Source organism: Phyllobates terribilis, unplaced genomic scaffold, assembly GCF_046119375.1.
Source record: "Phyllobates terribilis strain yellow unplaced genomic scaffold, ASM4611937v1 Scaffold_9__5_contigs__length_417890890, whole genome shotgun sequence".
NCBI lineage: Eukaryota > Metazoa > Chordata > Amphibia > Anura > Dendrobatidae > Phyllobates > Phyllobates terribilis.
The window spans coordinates 331934380-331943923 of record NW_027362769.1 but is presented as its reverse complement, the minus strand read 5'-3'; positions in this window follow the sequence as shown (position 1 = coordinate 331943923).

Genomic DNA, 9544 nt, shown 5'->3' with positions numbered 1-9544 from the left:
TGCTTCCCCAGACAGGTATCTTCTGTTTTGGAACCCACTCCTGAGTCTGAGGGATATCGTACCGGTTCTGGCCTGGAACGAAATAACTTTTTCACCTCAATCAACTCGGTTCGCCGTTCTCCTATTACTTCCTCCCAATCAGCACTGGCGGTTCTCTTTTGTTGGTAATTTTAAGGTTCCCTCTGGGAGGCGGCATGGGATTGTCTCCATGATGATCTTCTGACTGGCCACTGGGGGTCTCCAACTTCAGCTGACTAATTTTGGTGATTTTAGAAGCACAGCCTTTCTTTAACTTATGTTTGTTCTCTGACTCCAAACTAGCTGCCTCATTCATTTTTTTAATTAGGACTTCATCCAGAATGCCAGGATCTTCTAGGTACTGTTTCAGCTGCAACTTGATGTCTTTGCTGATTAATCCCATTCCCAAATGATCTCAAGAACTTCTTCTGGACTAGTCCAGCATCAAACTTTTCTTCCGCTACTACATCTCTGAATGCAAACAACAGCCTTCAGTTCAATTGCTCTGAACAAGAAACTTTGGGGTGATTCATTATTTTTCTTTGAGAGGTTAATGAGTCGGTGGAACAATTCTGAAGTACTCTCTTCTTTATAGTGCCCATTTAAAATCATCTTCAGCTGTTGCAAGGTCAATTGACTCTTCATTTCTAGCATACTACGGAGGTTAAGTCCTGGGCTGATTGCTTTCACCACCCCCTCAACAATCTGATCTGGCTGGTAGCCTTTCCGTAAGCCTGCATCGATCTGGTGCAACAAGTTCATATAAGACAGTCTCTCTTTCTGTTCACACTTTCCAATCTGTCCCAGGATCTTGAATTCTTTCATTATGGTGATTTGTGGTGTTAGAGAGGTCGATTCCTGCAGGGTTGTTGTTAGGGCTTTGAATTGTTCTTTCAATTCCTGTAGTTTTGTCTGCTGACCGAGATTCCCGCTTTTGTTAATTGGTGCCGCCACTCTATCCTCCAACTTCAACCTGGTTAGAAACTGTGTTTGCTCCTGGAAGAACGTCCCCATGACGTCTTAAGCTTATTTATCCCCCTGCTCATCCATTTTTGCATTAATGGTAGCTAACAGTTGCCTGCGGTTGTATGCTTTAGAAATCTGTTCTTCTAACCTCTTTATATGTTCTGCTACTGTTCTCAACTCTTCACAGGTTAACTGAAGAAGCATCTCACTAATTCTGTCCATTTGTATTTCCACATCCATTGCTGCTAGTGAGTTTTCTTTAGGGCTGGTCCCCTATAACTGGTGTAGTAGAGTTGAGTTGAGGCGCTGTGCTGCTGTGTTTTTCCAGACACTTTTCCTCTTCTCTCTCTACACGCTAATTCCCGCTAAGGATTCCCTGTACGGGCCACCAATTTTACACGCACGCCACTAGGTTCTGATAGGGCGAGATGGGTTTATTGAATTATTTGAAATCCTGGGGGAACCATTACTCAGGGCGACCATAGGCTGCAGATTCTCTCAGGTACACAATAGATTCAGTTGCTGACGAGACACATCTGAAAAGAGTCTTCATAAATGGTAGAACAGTAACATTTAATGAGGCACAGCCAGTGCAATGTAAATGTCTCTTTGAGCAACAATCTCCAGTAATAACAATACAGTCTCCTTTGCAGCACAGCAGTACACAGTCTATTATCCAGTAGCAAAGTACAGCACAGTTTTAATGCATACACAACCACAGGCTTTTCCTTCACAAGGACTCAATAGTACACAGCATTCTTTATCCAGCATGAAGATGGATGGGGGGAGGGTTTGATGAGGGAGATGATCCCTATGACAGGATTCCTTCCACTCCTTATCTTCCTGGCCGATAATACTCCACACTGTAAGCACAGGGAGTCTAACTGACCTTTGTTTAGCTTCTCTTCTGACCTGAATTCTGTTCCCTTGACTTCTGTCAGATACAGATAATAAGCCACCTTTCTCTTCGACTCCGGCCAGACAGTAAACAACTTCCCCACAATCTCCTGGGGCTCTGCTAAAACACTTCCCTTCTCCTGTGACTGTGTTAACCCCTCTAGTTGCTGGATGCTTCTGGAGCACAATACTTCCTGCTCATGTGCTTGTGTTACTTCTAAGAGTTGCTGAATGCTTTTAAAGCAACAGCACTGCTTCTGCATGTCACACTCTGCAACAGCACTACTTCTGCATGTCACAAATTCCCTATTGATACCGCTGTTAGCTGCATTTACATAAGGGACAGGTGCAAGGTATCATCAGCTGGAGATGAGTGTTGTTCATTGTCATCTAATCCATTTCTTCAACAGTGCATTACTCGATACTTTCCATGCACTTGTTGACCGATTCATAATTTTTAACAGTGATCTGTAATTATAAAATGATGAAAGCAGACAGGGTTACTTGCATTCCTTCACAGTTTGGTGGTGGAACGTAGCAAAAAAACCTCTTTGGAGCCGGTTAAATTCTAGCTTCCATTGTACTATATTACCTCTCTTATCTGAGATTCGTGTACAGGTGACTTATAGCAGTTGGGATACTGTCTTACAGGCATCTAGTCAGGGATTATTGTATTACACTCCGTGGTGAAAAAAAAAAATTCCCTATCGATAACACTGGATTGATGGTATTATCAGCTGGAAATGAGTGTTCATTCTGGTCGCATACATCTCTGCAACAGTTCATAACTTGATAGATTTTTCCATGCACTCTTTGGTCAGGGATTATTGTATTATACTCTGTGCTGAAAAAAAAATTCTATTCCTTATTGATAACGGTGTTAGCTGCTTTTAAAATAGGGACAGGTGCTAGGTTGTATTATCAGCTGGAAATGAGTGTTCATTCTGGATGTGTCTGATCATCATGTCTCACACAATATAATGGAAAAGCAGCAGCAATATATTGTGTTAGAGGTCAAAATACATGAATACATAGGAAATATTGCATCTAGACTGATTTGTTACCTTGTCATGGTTTATGGGCACACATGAATTGGCCAAATTATGCGCAAAAAAGCTTCATTTTGTAAGTATATTTCATTAAGTGACATATCAGTCTAGATGCAATATTTCCTATGTATTCATGTATTTTGACCTCTAACACAATATATTGCCGCTGCTCTTCCATTATATAGTATTTGCAGTCTTTTGCAGCAGGTATGTGTTCTCACCATTAGAATTGCTGGTCAGTTTTTTGCTTTACTTAACATTCATGTCTCACACAACACATGACTAGATAAGATAGTAAAATGTTAAAATTACATTTACCGGTGAATGTATTTTTCACCATTTAAAGAAATGCAAAAGGGCAAAAACGCATCAAATATTCCACGTGTGAGCATAGTCAAAGGTGTGGAGGAACATTTTTGTTATTGGTTATTTATTTTGCCTTCTATATAAGGCAACATTTTTATAACATTTTTTCCAAGAAAATCCATTTTTGCTTTGTTATTGTATGTTTTATTGTCAGTCCATAAAAGTGGCGTAATACTCTGACAACATTGTTCACAGCAGTGACCTGGGAGTCTGAGATACCTTCAGGGGTCTTCCTCATGCTGTTCCCATGTTATTTGAGCACTGTTTCCATCGATTTGACCAATTTTTAGGCCCCATTCAGATCTCTGGGGGGGGGGGGGCACAGGAAAAATGCTTGAGTTTCCCATTAACTTACATTGGACTTGTTACTGTTACTAAAATGTTCGGGTCGAGCAAATCGTAAGGCTCGGGGGCTTGACCCGAGCATTTTAGTACTAGCTCATCACTAGTTGCCATATTCCGAGAGCTGTAACTTTTTTCTTTTTTTGTGAACAGAGCAGACGGATTAATTTTTGAATGACGAGTTGGAGATTTTTTCGGTACCATTATGGGGTGCATAATGCTTTTTTCATCATTTTTTACTCAGATTTACTCCGATTTTTCAGATGCAGAATGAACAAAGAACAGCAATTCAGTTATTGTTTTCACTTTTTTTTTTTTTGCCCGGTTCACCATGCAATAAAAGTGACTGATCTATTCTTTCACTCAGTATGATTAGTGCGATACCAGTTTTATATAGTTTTTTTTTATGTGTTGCTACTTCTGCGGACTAAAAACAATATTTTACAAAATATGAATTTGTTTTTGAATCTTCATATTCTGAGAGCTGTTTGATGAAAAAGTGACATTTTTTATGTGTTTTTTAATTTTTTTTATGATGTTCGACGTTCGGAATAAATAACATTCCAGTCTTAGAGAGCTAATTATGTGTACTTATTTAGTTTATTTTTGTTTTATCACAAAGGCTGCATGTTTAGTGGTGAATGGGTTTTTGTGATTCTTGTGTACTTTTTTGTGTTTTTTTTACCATTATACTGGGGTACATGTGGTTTATTGTTTTGTTTGGGAAATTGGAAAATAAATCGACCATTCCTTTATTTTTTACTTTAATGCCATACAATGTCCAATATTAAACCTAAAATAAAAAACTACGGTATGTTGGCAAATACTCTGCAGTATATAAATAGCAATAGTGCATGACAATAACATAGGATACTTGGGTAACATAATTTTAATAAAAAATTATTACATTTTGTATGTTTAGTGGCCAGTATGAACATGCACCTACATGTTACACGCATATCAACTTATATTCCACTCTGTGCAAATAAGGGTATGGCCTCCCTTTTACTTGAGCTGGACATTACGTTTATAAAGCTACCCATTGCTGGGTCTCCATTAGTCAGAACTTTCATCTGCTTTTGGTGAAATAAATCATGCTCATTAAATATACCATAGAACATTGTGAAGACTATAATTAAGAAGCTGCTTAAATTTGTGCAAGTAGACAGGTTCCCTTTACCACAGCTCCATCTGCAGTCTGCTCAAGATAGTCATCTAGAATAAGCCTGTCGGTGGTTTATACTCCAACAAATTATTATTATTATTATTATTTATTATTATAGCACCATTTATTCCATGGCGCTTTACATGTGATAGGGATATACATAGCAAAAACATTCACATAATCTTAACAAAACGAGTCAGCTACTGGTACAGGAGGAGCGAGGACCCTGCCCGCGAGGGCTCACAGTCTACAATGGATGGGTGAGAATACAGTAGGTGGGGGTAGAGGAGGTCATGCAGTAATGTGGTGTAGTGGTGGTTACTGCAGGTTGTAGGCTTGTCGGAAGAGGTAGGTCTTCAGGTTTCTTTTGAAGGCTTCCATGGTAGGCGAGAGTCTAATTTGTTGGGGTACAGAGTTCCAGAGTAGGGGGGATGCAAAGGAGAAATCTTGTATGCGATTGTGGGAAGAGGAGATAAGAGGGGAATAGAGAAGGAGATCTTGTGAGGATCGGAGGTTGTGTGCAGGTAAGTACCGGGAGACTAGGCCAGAGATATATGGAGGAGACAGGTTGTGGATGGTTTTGTATGCCATGGTTAGGGTTTTGAACTGGAGTCTCTGGACAATGGGGAGCCAGTGAAGGGATTGACAGAGGGGGGAGGTCGGGGAATAGCGGGGGGACAGGTGGATTAGTCGAGCAGCAGAGTTTAGGATAGATTGGAGGGGCGCAAGAATGTTGGAAGGAAGGCCACAGAGCAGGAGGTTGCAGTAGTCAAGGCGGGAGATGATGAGGGCATGCACTAGTGTTTTTGCAGAGTCTTTGCTGAGGAATGCACGGATCCGGGAGATATTTTTGAGTTGGAGTCTGCAGGAAGTGGAAAGGGCTTGGATATGTGGTTTGAAGGAGAGATCAGAGTCCAGGGTTACCCCAAGGCAGCGAGCTTGTGGGACTGGGGAGAGTGAACAGCCATTGACATTGATGGATAGGTCAGATAGGGGATATGAATGAGAGGGTGGAAAGATGATGAACTCTGTTTTATCCATGTTGAGTTTTAGAAATCTGGCAGAGAAGAAGGATGAGATAGCGGACATACATTGTGGGATTTTGGTTAGTAGGAAGGAGATACCGGGTCCAGAGAGGTAGATCTGTGTGTCATCAGCATAGAGGTGATAATGAAAGCCGTGAGACTCTATGAGCTGTCCCAGGCCAAAGGTGTAGATGGAGAAGAGCAGAGGTCCTAGAACTGAACCTTGGGGGATACAGACAGATAGGGGGCAAGATGAGGAGGTGGTGCGTGAGTGGGAGACGCTGAATGTCCTGTCTGTTAAGTATGAGGAGATCCAAGATAGGGCCAAGTCCGTGATGCCAAGAGATGAGAGACTCTGTAGTAAGAGGGAATGGTCCACTGTGTCGAAGGCACATGACAGGTCCAGAAGGAGGAGGATGGAGTAGTGTCGCTTGGATTTGGCGTTTAGTAGGTCGTTGGTGACTTTGGTCAGGGCAGTTTCAGTCGAGTGATGCGGTCGGAAGCCAGATTGCAGGCGGTAGAAGAGGGAACAGGAGGAGAGGTGGGAGGACAGTTCAAGGTGGACATGTTGTTCTAGTAGTTTTAAGGCAAAGGGGAGAAGTGATATGGGGTGGTAGCTAGTCAGAGAGGATGGGTCAAGGGAGGGCTTTTTGAGGATGGGTGTGATTGCGGCATGCTTGAAACATGAGGGGAAGACACCGGTTGTTAGTGACATGTTGAAGAGGTGGGTTAGGGTTGGGATGAATACTGTAGTAAGGTTAGGGATGACGTGGGATGGGATTGGGTCAAGTTCGCAGGTGGTGAGGTGTGATTTGGAGAGCAAAGAGGAGACTTGACCTTCTGTAATTGTGGAAAAGTGGGGTTTGAAGGAGGAAGGTTGAGTAGATATGAGGAGGGGTTGTGCAGACTTTAGGAAAAAGCTTTGTCTGATGGTGTCAATCTTCTGCTTGAAGAATGAGGCAAAGTCTTCGGCTGAGATGAGAGAAGAGGGAGGAGGTGCTGGGGGACGAAGGAGAAAATTGAAAGTGTTAAATAGCTGTTTAGGGTTCTGAGACAGGGAGGATATGAGAGATGAGAAGTAGGTTTGTTTTTCTGTAGTGAGTGCGGACTTGAAAATAGTGAAGGATTGTTTGAATGTGATGAAGTGCTCGATGGAGTGAGACCTTTTCCATCTCCGCTCCACAACCCTGGAGGCCCGTCGCAGTTCTTTAGTAAGTTTGGTGTGCCAGGGTTGCCTGTTGATTGTGAGAGATTTGGTATGTGTGAGAGGGGCGATCGAGTCGAGAGCTGCAGCTATTGTGGTGTTATATGAAGCGGCAGCAACATCTGCATTGTGTAAGGAATTTATGTCTGTAAGAGGGAGGAGGGATTCATAGAGTGAGTGTAGGTCAAGGTGTTTGAGGTTTCTGCGAGCATGTGTAAGTTTGTGGAGTGGGGATTGTGCACCTGGAGAGGAGAGGGTAGAGAATGTGAGGAGGTTATGGTCAGAGAGAGGGAGGGGTGAGTTAGAGAGGTTAGATAGGGAACAGAGGCGGGTGAAGATGAGGTCCAGTGTGTGGCAATCTTTATGAGTAGCTGCCAAAGACCATTGAGCAAGGCCGAAGGAGGAAGTGAGGGATTGGAACTTAGAGACAGACGGGGGGGAAGTGTGAATGGGGATGTTGAAGTCACCCATTATGATAGTGGGGATGTCAGTGGAAAGGAAGTGAAGCAGCCAGGTGGTGAAGTGGTCTAAGAAAGTGGTGGCTAGCCCTGGGGGTCGGTAAATGATGGCCAGTTGGAGGTCAGAGGGGGAATAGATGCGTACACAGTGCACCTCAAAAGAGGGGAGTATAACGGAGGGTGATATTTGGGTGAAAGCGCAGGTATCTGACAGGAGAAAACCTACGCCTCCGCCATGTTTGCCATTGGGGCGGGGGGTGTGGGAAAGGTGGAATCCGCCATATGAAATTGCAGCTGGGGAGGCTGTGTCAGAGGGGGTGAGCCATGTTTTGGTGATGGCGAGTAAGGAAGGTTTGTTAGTAATGAAAAGGTCGTGGATGTAGGAAAGTTTGTTGCAGATGGAGCGAGCGTTCCATAGAGCTCCTGTTAGTGCAACTGAGGAAGTGGGGATTAATTGGATGGGTATGAGGTTAGCAGGGTTGCGACAGTTTGTGGAAGGTTGTGGATAGGAGGTAGAAGTAACTGTGGGGATATGGCGAGGAGGACCAGGATTTGGAGAGACATCTCCAGCAGTGAGGAGGAGCAGAGAAAGTGTTAGCAGGTGGGAGCAAGAGAGAGCATGAGGTGGCTGTCTGTGTTTGGAGATCCAGGATTGAATGTTGAGGAATAATTCGAAGGAGGAGGTGAGATGAATCGGGTGGATGGAGGGAGAGATGAAGAGTTTCTTACTAGGTGTAGGGATTTGAGGGGTTACTAGAAAGTGGAGGACTATAGAGGAAAAAGTGAGAGCTAACAGAAACATAGTTAAAAGAGAGTAAGTGGTCAAAGTGTTGGTTACCTGAATCCTGCCCTGACTAACTGCCTCTGAAATAACTGCCACTTATCTCCGAAACCACTTTGCACAAGAAGACGCGTGCACAACCCATACAAGTGTATACTGTGGATGTGCATAAGTATTTCTTTATTTGTTATGCAATGGGTGATACAGCATTTTTGCGGGGTTTTTTTAAACGCTTAAAAACATCACAAAACTAAAGTGTTTTTCTATTTTTTTTTTTTTCAAGCATTTTTTGTGGCAGTTTTTATTTTGTAAATACTCCAATAGAGAACTGGGATTTTTGGAAGAGTGTTTTTATTTTTATTTTAATCACTTAAAAACATTTTGTAAGCCTTCCGATGGGCTGCCACTGTCAGCCAATCGGCACCAGTGCAGCGTGGTTGAGGGATGTCGATTGGCTGACAGAGGGAGCGATCTTCCTCTGGCTAACACCTCTTGTGGTGCTGTTACTATTAACTACAGCAATGATGGGTTATAATTCTGGGTTTTGTGAGAATGTCAATCCTATCACTTACCATAAGAGCCCAGCTATGTATACGAGTTGGGCTCCTGCAGCTGATTGTGCCAGTATACAAGCTGTGCTGTGCAATCATCATCATGTACATATCTGTCATAGAGCACAAATTGAAGTGCTCAAGACAGATATATAAGCCATGTACTGCCAGTAACTTAATATGCAAGTTTATAACTGTGATCACTAACTGTTAATCAAGTATAATCCTTATCCCGATATGTCTCTTGTCAACCTTTTTAACTATTTAAATGTGCGCATTTCAGTATTTGTCTGCTTTATGCAACAAATATTTTGCCTTTTTTGCCTGTACTGAGACAACCAGAAGATTATGATGATGATGATGGTGGTGATAATGATTGTGTGGTGTACAGGACCAGGGAACCAGATCGGGGTGAAGAGGAGGTGATGACATTAGAGGAGGAGGGTGGTGGTGTCGTCAACAATAAAGTGTGGAGCTGATGTCCAGCCAAAATATCTGCCTCTTCTGCGGTTAGCTTGGAAATAGGTGATGCGGCAGCTGATGTTGGTAGAGGTGGCTCTACAACGCGTGAAAGCTCTGGTCATACTTGGGGTAGAGAAAACTAAGCCATAGCCGTCATGGCTTAAAGGGGTTGTCCACTACTTTTACATTGATGCCCTATCTGTAGGATAGGGCATCAATGTATGATTGGCCGGGGTCCTGCAAGCGGCAACGGCAACCCC